Source organism: Thamnophis elegans, chromosome 12 (genome assembly GCF_009769535.1).
Source record: "Thamnophis elegans isolate rThaEle1 chromosome 12, rThaEle1.pri, whole genome shotgun sequence".
Taxonomy (NCBI): domain Eukaryota; kingdom Metazoa; phylum Chordata; class Lepidosauria; order Squamata; family Colubridae; genus Thamnophis; species Thamnophis elegans.
The window spans coordinates 5,359,146-5,370,201 of record NC_045552.1 but is presented as its reverse complement, the minus strand read 5'-3'; positions in this window follow the sequence as shown (position 1 = coordinate 5,370,201).

Genomic DNA, 11,056 nt, shown 5'->3' with positions numbered 1-11,056 from the left:
CAGGATAATTCCAGAGCCAGTTTGGTCTAGTGGTTAAGGCAACAGTTTTTTTCATTTTTTCATTTTATTTGACATTTATAGGCCGCCCTTTTCCCTGAGGGGACTCAGGGCGGCTTACAATTTGTAGGAAGGGAGTGCAAGACAAAACACAAAAAGAAAATGTGGAGTATAATAAAATAAAACAATAAAACACAACATTCATTCATTCATTCATTCATTCAACAGTCTTGGAAAACAGGAGGGCGCGAGTTCAAGTCCCGTCTTGGCCCTGAAGGAGCAGTTGGGGTGACCCTCACAGGGTTGTTGTGAGGAAGTAGGAGGAGGAAAGGTGTGCTTGCATATGTTCTTTGCTGCCTTATTTGTAAAAATAATAAAGGCAGGATACAAATAAATAATTTTATTTTTTTTAATCACTCAGTGCGGCCCAGGCAAAGCCCCGCGGCCATTTAGCCTCATTAGGTTTTGGGAATTAAGGGGTGGGTGGGTGGGATATTTGAAGAGGTTTTTGTTTTTTTAAGTGCCTGTTGAAATGCTGTTTCCAAGGGAACCTAAACAGGGAGCGGACATTCCTTTTTAGTCTCCAGTCTGCACAACACGGTGGTTCTCCCTGAAATGCCAGCTCTTCCTTTTCCTTGTGTCCCAGCAACTTCAGAAACCAAGGCCCTCTTTTCCTCCCTCTCGTTAAAACAAGTCCACCTTTTTTGCAAGGGAATGTTTCCGGGGTGTGTGTGTGTAGGTCCCGACAAAAGAGGACGGGGATGCAGGATGAGACGGTGCCTTAGAGAAAACGGGGAAAAATAATAATAATAATTTGGGAATCTTGCAATGCAGAAAGCCGTGTCTCCTCTCGGCTGCTCTCCAGATCCTCATGGATCGTATTTGCCTTGCTCTCCTCCGCTCTGTTAGGATCAGAGATTATTCAGTTGCCCAAAGAGACAGATTTGCATGTACACAACGCCCCCCAACTTGCCCCGGGAAAAAAAAAAATCTGACTTTGTGGGATGCTGCCATGAACCCAAAGGCAGGATCTGAAACTATAATCTCCTTGTGAGGTCAATATAAGGCAGTAATGTGCTTGAGGGTTGTTTTATATATATGTATATGTATATAATATGCATATATATATATATATAGCCTTATTCAGATTCTTGTACATATCAAAGAAAATGGGGTGTTGTTCATTTTAAGAATGTACAAAGAGAAAATGAAACCAATAAAGGGTTTTGAGATTTCATAACCTAGTGGTCCATTGTGAATTTTGGAATATTGCTGCGATCGATACGTATAGTTTTGGGGAAGCAAGAGATACCTTGGTGCACTGGGGAAGAAGGAGGGAGAGCCTACAGTGGTCCTTGACTCACGGCCACGATTGAACCCAGAATTTCCATTACTGAGCAAGACAGTTGTTAAGTGAGCTTGGCTACAGTTGCTAAGTGAATCTCAGTAGTTGGTTGCAAAGCAAATCCGGCTCCCTGCATTGACCCTGCGACGGTACAACCGTCATAAACGCATCAATGGTGGGGTTGCCATTTTTTTTTACTATTGGTTCGGGCGCGCTCTCACACGCGCGATGACCGGGTGGGCGGGCGGAGCCTACCGCCACCGCTACTATCGGTTTGTCCAATCCGGGCCAAACAGGGAGCAACCCACCTGTGAAACATGGTGCCAGTTGGCAAGTATCCCAAGTTTGATCACATGCCCATAGGGATGCTGCAATGGTCATAAGTGTGGAAGCTGGTCATAAGTAACTTTTTTTCAGTGCCATTGTAGATAGATAGATAGATAGATATTTTATTTGTATGCCGCCCTTTTCCCTGGGGGGACTCAGGGCGGCTCACAGTTCAGGGGGAGGGAGGACAAACCATGTTAAACACATAAAACAATACATCGTTAAAAGCACAACATTCATACAATTCGGGTGGGGTCAATATCTTTAACCCCAGGCCTGTCGGGACAGCCAGGTTTTAAGGGCTGTGCGGAAGGTCTGGAGGGTGGTGAGGGTACGAATCTCCACGGGGAGTTCGTTCCAGAGGGTCGGAGCAGCCACCGAGAAGGCTCTCCTCCGCGTAGTTGCCAGTCGACATTGACCGGCTGATGGAAGTCGGAGGAGGCCTAATCTATGGGATCTAATTGGTCGAGTGGAGGTAATTGGCAGTAGGCAGTCTCTCAAGTACCCAGATCCAATACCATGCAGGGCTTTGTAGGTGATAAGTAGCACCTTGAAGCGTACCCGGAGATCGACAGGTAGCCAGTGCAGCTCGCGGAGGATAGGTGTTGTGTGGGTGAAACGAGGCGCACCCACGATCGCTCGCGTGGCCGCATTCTGGACTAGCTGAAGTCGCCGAATACTCTTCAAGGGCAGCCCCATGTAGAGCACATTGCAGTACTCCAGCCTAGAGGTCACAAGGGCACGAGTGACTGTTGTAACTTCGAATGGTCACTGTAAGTCGAGGACTATCTGCGTTTGGGTAATCAAAGCTCTTTGCTAAAGGAGGCATTGCGGCTAAATTTCTGTGGTAGGGTGAGCTCAAACAAAGACCCCGAACAGCTTCAGCAATCTTGCCTGTTCTTATTTATTTCCCTCCCATTTAAATTGGGATCACAAAAACCTAACTGTAAATTTACAGATGCTCTTTTATTCCCTTACTCTGATTACGTAGCTTGATATTTCACATTAAAGTCACTTGCTTTAATTATACACGGAAACGTATGTCAAGTTTCTGTTTTGCTTAAGAAAATGCTTAGGACAGTGATGGCCAACCTTTTCGGCATCCAAGTGCTGAAATGAGAGCGTGCACATGCGCGCACCGGAACCTGGAAGAGCAGCTGGCAACGGTGTGCGTGCCCCAGTGGTGGGATTCAGCCAGTTCGCACCTAGCCAGGAGAATCGGTTGTTAACTTTCTAAGCAGTTAGGAGAACCGGTTGTTGGAAGAAATTTCCTTTTGTTTTTCCCCACTTTACAGGGCTAATCCTGTAAGGAAGGCAGGAAGGAAACATTCTGGTGTTGTTTCTAGCCTAATCCTTATTGCCCTGCTTACAGAAACTGCCTCTCCGGTTAACCCTTAGTACATTCTAACAGCTAAGACGAAGCGTCCATCGACACGAGTGACGTTGAGTTGGCCATGCCCACCCAATCACATGGCCACCGAGCCCCGCCAACCCAGCTGGTTATTAGGGCAGAGAACCGGTTGTTAAATTATTTGAATCCCACCACAGAGAGTGCCAAGAGGTTTCCCATCACGGCCTCAGGAGGGGATAATCCTGATTCTGAAGCTTTCGAGCGAAACACACACCAATAGGATACGGGATGCTGTAAACTTGTGGAATATGGACTTCCCTGTAGAATTAGATTTTTGGAGAATCTTGGGGTGTGTTTTTTTTCTTTAAAAAATTATAAATCTAAATGTTTAGATTGGGCCAACTACTGCTTCCTGCAAGCTTGAAAACCACAAACTGTTAGAGGGAGGGAGGGAGAGAGACAGAGGGGGGGGGGAGAAATAAAGAGCTTCTATTTACTCCTTTTGCCACAACTCATAAACTATTAAAGTAAATATGAAAGTAAGCAAACTCAAAAAAACACACAGCTGTTAAAATGTGGATAGCTTCATGTGGATATTTTTTTTAAATCATTTAAACAAAAAGGGATGTGTTTGTTTTTAAGGAAGTTAATTCTTTAGGGTTTTTTTTAAATTAATTTTTGTTTTATAAAGCTTCTATTAGGATTCTGGAATGACGACCAACACCACAATCGCCCCTTAAAATTGTCGCTGGGTACCACAGTATTGTGCTGGCTTCCAGAAATACTGGTTTGGGTTGGAAGAGAAGCTCTTGCAACCTATAGCAGTCAGACTTATATACCGCTTCATAGGGCTTTCAGCCCTCTCTAAGCGGTTTACAGAGTCAGCATATCGCCCCCACAGTCTGGGTCCTCATTTCACCCACCTCGGAAGGATGGAAGGCTGAGTCAACCTTGAGCCGGTGAGATTAGAACCGCTGAACTGCAGATAACAGTCAGTTGAAGTGGCCTGCACCCTAACCACTGCGCCACCTCGGCTCTCTAGCCCTGTGGGGAAAAATCCTGTCCGTTTCCCCCAGATTGTATTTCTTCTCTTCATCCATTCCAACTTCAGGGCTTTAAATCCAGTATGTCGCTTGGAGGTTTTCAAAATTGGACCTCCGTTTGACTGGGATAGTATAAGGCTCCTGTTTCAAGCAGCGGGTTGGACTAGATCACCTCCAAATATCCCTTCTGCCTATGATCCTGCTAGAGCCTATATCATTTCAGACAAATGGCTTTACATTTGTCTTTTTGAAAGCCTTCAGAGATGGGACATCCACAACTGCTGAAAGTAGGTCCGTTCCACTGGCTGATTGTTCTCACCCTTAGGAAATTTCTCCTTTGTTTTAGGTTAAATGTCTATGGAGATTCTCAGCCATCCACATCATGGTTGTCCCAAAGTTGCTTTTTTTCAAGAGGCAACAGGACTTTCTGGTTTTTCTTAGAAGACGTTGTGCTTCTCAATCCAAGAAGCTTCTTCAGCTCTGGCTGGATAGGCGTTCTAGGTTTGATTCTCTCCTTGGTTAGTTTCCAACCATTGTTCCTTGCCTGTTGTTGCTTCGGAAAATAGTTTAACCCCTCATCTTTGTAGGAGCTCAAATATTGGAACAGTGATGTCATGTCCCCCCTAGTCCTTCTTTTTATTAGACTAGACCTAACTCTGACAAGGACGTGGTGGCTCAGTGTGTAAGATGCTGAGCTTGTCAATCAGAAGGTCAGCAGTTCAGTGGTTCGAATCCCTAGCACCATGTAACGGAGTGAGCTCCCATTACTTGTCCCAGCTTCTGCCAACCTAGCAGTTCGAAAGTACGTAAACAAAAATGCAAGTAGAAAAATAGGGACCACCTTTGGTGGGAAGGTAACAGCGTCCCATGTGCCTTTGGTGTTTAGTCATGCCAGCCACGTGACCATGGAGATGTCTTCAGACAGCGCTGGCTTTTTGGCTTTGAAACGGAGATGAGCACTGCCCCCTAGAGCCGGAACAACATCAATTTTGAGCTCAATTGTGGCCGTAAATCAAGATCTACCTCTGTGCTATGCTATACATTTCTGCAAAAGATAGAAAAAGGAATTAAAAAGGGGAGGAAACCATCACTGAACAGCTTGCACTTATCTGAGCCTGACCTGTTAATTTTAAAAGAAGCAGGAGTTGTTCCGGAAGGTTAATAAGACAGGCTGGGGTTAGAAAAAAAATGTTTTTAAAAACACATAAGGGGACTGGAGGCATTGAAACAAGCACAGGCATTTTTAGTTCTCGCCTGCAAGTGCATTTAAGTTGTTTTTCCTCTTCTAAACTCTTAATGTGACACAAACCCTCATCACTCCTCAAGGCTGACTTGGGGTAACAGAGTAGCTGCTGGGGTTAGAATCACATTATAACAGGAGCAGATTTAAAAAGTAGAGTCCTTTGTCTTTTGATCTTCCGTGATGGCCTTTGGCAATCTCAACACCTTTAAGAACTGTGGACTTCAGCTCCCAGGATTCCTCAGCCAAAAGTTGGAGTTTGCACATGGTAAACTTGCTGGCTGGGGAATTCTGGGAGTTGACGTCCGCACATCTTAAGATTGCTGGCTGGGGAATTCTGGGAGTTGAAATCTGCACATCTTAAGGTTGCTGCCTGGGGAATTCTGGGAGTTGAAGTCTGCATGATCTTAAAGTTGTTGTCTGGGGAATTCTGGGAATTGAAGTTCACACATTTAACAGTAGCTGAGGTTTGGAAACACTATTCCAGGAGATTGTCCATCATCAGAGTATCTATCTGCCAGGGGCAGAAATCAACTTTTTCCTGGTTTCATTGCCAAGTGCCTCACCAACCTATCTGCTTCACATTTATGGGAAACACAGACTGGAGAACACTTGGAGGACTGGCTCCTAAATCCAGATGTGTTGGGAGAGACTGTTCCCCCCCCCCCAATTCTCTGCAGGGAGGCATATTTTGCCCTGGCACAGAAGTATGCCAGGTTCCACGTTTCCAAAGATCAAAGGCATTTTTTAAAAACGGTTTTAGGGAGCCAAGCTCTGCTTTGCGATATAGCCCCGTTCCAAAGCAAAACGTGTTTGGGCAAGTGCAGAAACATTTTAGACTACAGTAATTGTGGATCAGACAAACACACCCAGTTTGCTAATTATATTAGATCCTAGAACTGTATGTGGAGATCCTCTCAGGAGGTTGATTAAGCCAAGGAAATTGAAAGTCAGGGAATAGTGCTTTGCATAATGCCAATGCTAGTTTCGTGTAGTGGTTAAGGCAGGGGATGGCAACCTGCGGCTCTGGAGCCATATGTGGCTCATTCATCCCTCTGCTGCGGCTCCCTGTCGCCAGTCGGCTCCACAATTGATAGGGCTTTCGGCTAGGACAGGTAGAGGAAAAAGGATGTCACACTAAGGGACTCTATGACGGGGGAAACCAGGCTTCCGTTCAGCAGGGGAGAAAGGATGCTGCGCTAGGAGCTAAGATTCCCTTTTGCCAAGCAAAGCCACTGGGGAAGCCAGATTCACTTAACAACTGCCACGGTTCACTTCACAACAAGGTTCAAGGTTCAAGGTTCATTTTATTTATATGCCGCCCTATTCCCGGGGGGACTCAGGGCGGCGCACAAACCCAAGGAGGGGAAGGGAAACACAAGAACTACAACAAAAAGTACAGGGAATTTAAAACAACCAACAGCCACACGATTCGAGAGGGGAAGGGAACTCATCGACCCCAGGACTGCCGACACAGCCAGGTTTTAACGGCTTTTTGGAAGGCCTGGAGAGAGGTGAGGGTCCGAATCTCTGCGGGGAGCTCGTTCCAAAGGGCTGGAGCTGCCACAGTGGCAAGGAAGGTGATAAAAGGGAGCAAAACTCACTCAACGATCTTGTTTAGCGACATAAATTTTGGGCTCAACTGTGGTTTGTAACTCGAGGGCTATCTGTGCCATCATGAAGCCTGAACCAACTTTCCTTACCCAGCACACCCAGGAGTTTGGACTTGCAACTCTTAGGTGCAAAATCTGGAACGTTTTCCCCGAACGACCGATCTGCGGCGTGCCAAATTGAGAAAGGCTGACACAGACATAGATATACCCAAAGGAGGTCAAAATGCTTACCTTTGTGTCCGAAAGTCAGCCAGCTCTGTAATTACTAGAACAAAGGGTAGAAGGTTGGAGAAATCAGCACTTTAGCCTAACTCATGAGCTTCTGATTGGCAGTAAGAACCAGGTCCACTTGGGGATGACCATTCACTTTGACCCGTTCTCCACCAGTTTTCAATAGCAGAAAGTTTAACTGTCTAACAACTGTTTAATAAATTTATAGGCCGTCCAATCCTGAAGGACTCTGGGCAGCTTACAGAAATACACTTCAAAAATAAAAAAATTAAAATAGAGAGAATAAAACAGATTAAAAGATCAGTTCATACACTCAATCTAGGCGGGGCTGGACCTCATACATGAGGTCAACAGCCCCAGGCCTGCCGGAATAGCCAGGTTTTGGTAGCCTTTCGGAAGGCCATGAGAGTGGGAAGGGTCCGAATCTCCGGGGGTAGATCGTTCCATAGGGTCGGAGCGGCTACAGAGAAGGCCTTCCCTCGGGGGGGGGGGGGGGGTCGCCAGACAACATTGTCTGGTCGACGGTACCCGGAGAAGGCCCATCCTGGGTGATCTTATTGGCCGTTGGGAGGTATGCGGCAGAAGACGGTCTCGCAGATATCCGCATTTATCAGCTGCCTTCAGAGTCAGACATCAGTGAGGCAGACAAACAGCTGGAGCCTGTTCCCAGTATGCGTGTGCGCAGAGTTGCCAGACAAAGTTAGAGGCTTAAGACTCAATGTTAGACTTGTTGGGCTTTGGATGGAATCAGACAATTCTTACGTGGTTTTCAGTCAAGTCTAGCTCAAAATCTACCCTGTAGGTGTTGTGGCCTGCCAGCAGAGCTGGCAGCAGATTCAGACAGTGAGGAGGTTGGGGAGGAACCTGGGCCAGTCCTGGAGTCTGGGGAAGGCTAGGACGAGGGCTTTGTGTTGGAGGCAGAGAGGGGACAGAACCATATGCCATTTATCAGCTGCCTTCAGAGTCAGACATCAGTGAGGCAGACGAACAGCTGGAGCCTGTTCCCAGTGTGTGCATGCGCAGAGTTGCCAGACGAAGGGAACAGCTAAGGAACAAGGGTTGACATGGGAGCAAGGGTTCACCGACAAATGCGCGCTCGACAAAAGCGCGACCGCCAAAACTGCGGCGGGGAAACCACGAGTTCTAAATCGCGCCGACGAATGAGTGCAGAAGCGCGCCGACAACAGCGCGCCGACAACAGCGCGCCTTCAACAAACAAGTAATAACCACGAGTTCTAACCCTAACCCTAACCCTAATCCTAACCCTAACCCTAACCCTAACCCTAACCCTTACCTTAACTGAAATCCCTAAACCTAACCCTGAATGTAACTCTTAGCTTAACTGAAATCGCGCTTTTGTGGGCGCGGTTTTGTCGGCGGGTTGTTGCGGGCGCGTTTATGACATCGCGGTTTCCTCGCCGCGGTTTCGTTGGCGCACTTTTGTCATGCGCGCCTTTGTCAGGTCACGGGGAGCAAGGCCCCTCCCATAGGGAATAAAAAAGGAGCGAAAGGGGAGTGGAGTTTGCAGGAGACCCTTAGTTCATTCCTGCATTCTTGCCAAGTATTGCGGCGTCCGAAAGATATCGGCCTGGCCACTCTCCAAGCCTGAGAAAGGTCGGTCATTGTGAACTATCTTGAAAGACTGCGGGAGAGGAAGGACTTTGCCGGAGAGGAATTCACTGTCAATTAAATCAAAGGGGTTTATCGGGATGAGGACTCGGCTTCGTACTGCTGGGGGAGAAGAGTTAGGTCTGTCGAGATTCTCAGTCATCCAGTTGCCCCAAAGATGCTCTTTCACGAGGCAACTGGCCTTTCTTGTTTTTTCTTTTGAAGACCTTTTGCTTCTCATCCAAGAAGCTTCCTCAGATCTGAGAGGACTTCCCGGCTGTCCTGTCAGAGCTGAGGAAGTTTCTTGGATGAGAAGCAAAACGTCTTCAAATAATAATAATTAAAAAAAAAAAACCAAGAAAGTCCAATTGCTTTCTAAAAAAACACCTTTGGGATTTCCCTATAGGCTGTTTTCAACACAGCCCTAATGTTTAGAAAGCTTTATTCTTTCCAATGTTCCAAGTGCCCCCTAGTGGATCCCACAAAGGAGTATTGCTCCCCCCCCCCCCTCCGCCAAACTTTTAATCAATGTTTTCCAACCTCAGCAAGGTTAAAACGTGCAGAATTCAAGTCCCAGAGTTCCCCAGCCAGCTGGCTGGGGAACTCTGGGACTTGAATTCTGCACGTTTTAACCTTGCTGAGGTTGGAAAACACTGCTTTAAACAAACCTAGGTCTACGGATAACTTGAGAGAAACTGATTCGCGCCAAAGTGGAAAGTCGGAAAAGGCTTGAGCGAGATTTCACAGCGGTTGCCTTGAGCTCAACCTGCTAAGCCATGGTTTGCCCAATTAAAGTTAATAGCAAGTTCGCGCCCTGTGCTAAACCACAAACAGCTGAAAAACCACACCGCAGCTTAGACGATTGTGCAATGCCAGCAATTATTTGGGGAGGTGGGGAGACGACAAAACAAAACACCAACACCCCCTGGGATCGCACATCCCTGGCTCTAAAAAGGATTGCTTCTTTTCTCCCCCCTCCCCCTCCCAAAAAATCCTTGGAAACTTTATAAAATGTATAGACTTCAACTCCAGCCGAGGAATTCTGGGAGTTGAAGTCCATAGGTCTTAAATGTTCCTGAGTTTTTGGGGAAAAAAACCCGCAACTCTAACCCTTTGGCTCTTCTGCCGCCAAGAATGGAGGTCATCTAAGGACTTTTCCTGGATGACTCACTCGTAGGAGATTATGTGTAACTTTCCAGATGTCGGAAATGGGAATCTCATTCCCCACCCTTTATAGATGGCTAGTCAAGAACCAAAAGGGACGCGGTGGCTGGGTGGTTAAGACGCTGAGCTTGTCGATCAGAGAGGTCGGCAGTTCGAATCCCTAGAGCCGTATAACGGAGTGAGCTCCCGTGACTTGTCCCAGCTTCTGCCAACCTAGCCGTTCGAAAACATGTAAAAATGCAAGTAGAAAAATAGGAACCACCTTTGGTGGGAAGGGAACAGCGTTCCGTGCGCCTTTGGCGTTGAGTCATGCCGGCCACATGACCACGGAGACGTCTTCGGACAGCGCTGGCTCTTGGGCTTTGAAACGGAGATGAGCACCGCCCCCTAGAGTCGGGAACGACTAGCACGTATATACGAGGGGAACCTTTACCTTAGTCAAGAACCAGCTCAAAGGTCAATGCAATGAAGTTCTAAGGAATGCACACCCTGCCACAGTAGTCTAGAGTTTTGTTATTTGTGCCAGGAAACCTTAGACACAAGGATTGACTTATACACCAAATGCAGGGCGGCTTTCATAACACGCCTCACCTGGTTATTAATTTCCCCCTTTTCTGAGTTTGCACAATACAGTTCCTTAGTTTCTTCACTAATCATAGCCTCACCCCCCCCGCACCTCCCTTTCACCTCTCCCACATCTGTGGCATGGCCACCCAGGTGATCTTTCCTTCCTTGAAAGAGCAGCTCAGGTCCCTCTTTTGTATGTGATTGTTTACCTGGAAAGGCGCGAACTGCATTTCAGGAAAAGTTGCTTAAGAAAATAACCCTCCCAGCAAATATGCTTTGCAAACAATTTGGCAGCCCAAAACAAATCGGCTGAAATGTAAGGGTGAAATCTAGTCCTCCTTTAAGTGTGGAAGCAAGCTGGGGGGGACATTGGGCCGTGTCTCGATCCACCTCACAGGGTTGTTGTACTGGGAAAGGAGGCAATGAGAATATAGCAATAGCAATAGCAGTTAGACTTATATACTGCTTCATAGGGCTTTCAGCCCTCTCTAAGCGGTTTACAGAGTCAGCATATTGCCCTCAACAACAATCCGGGTCCTCATTTTACCCACCTCGGAAGGATGGAAAGCT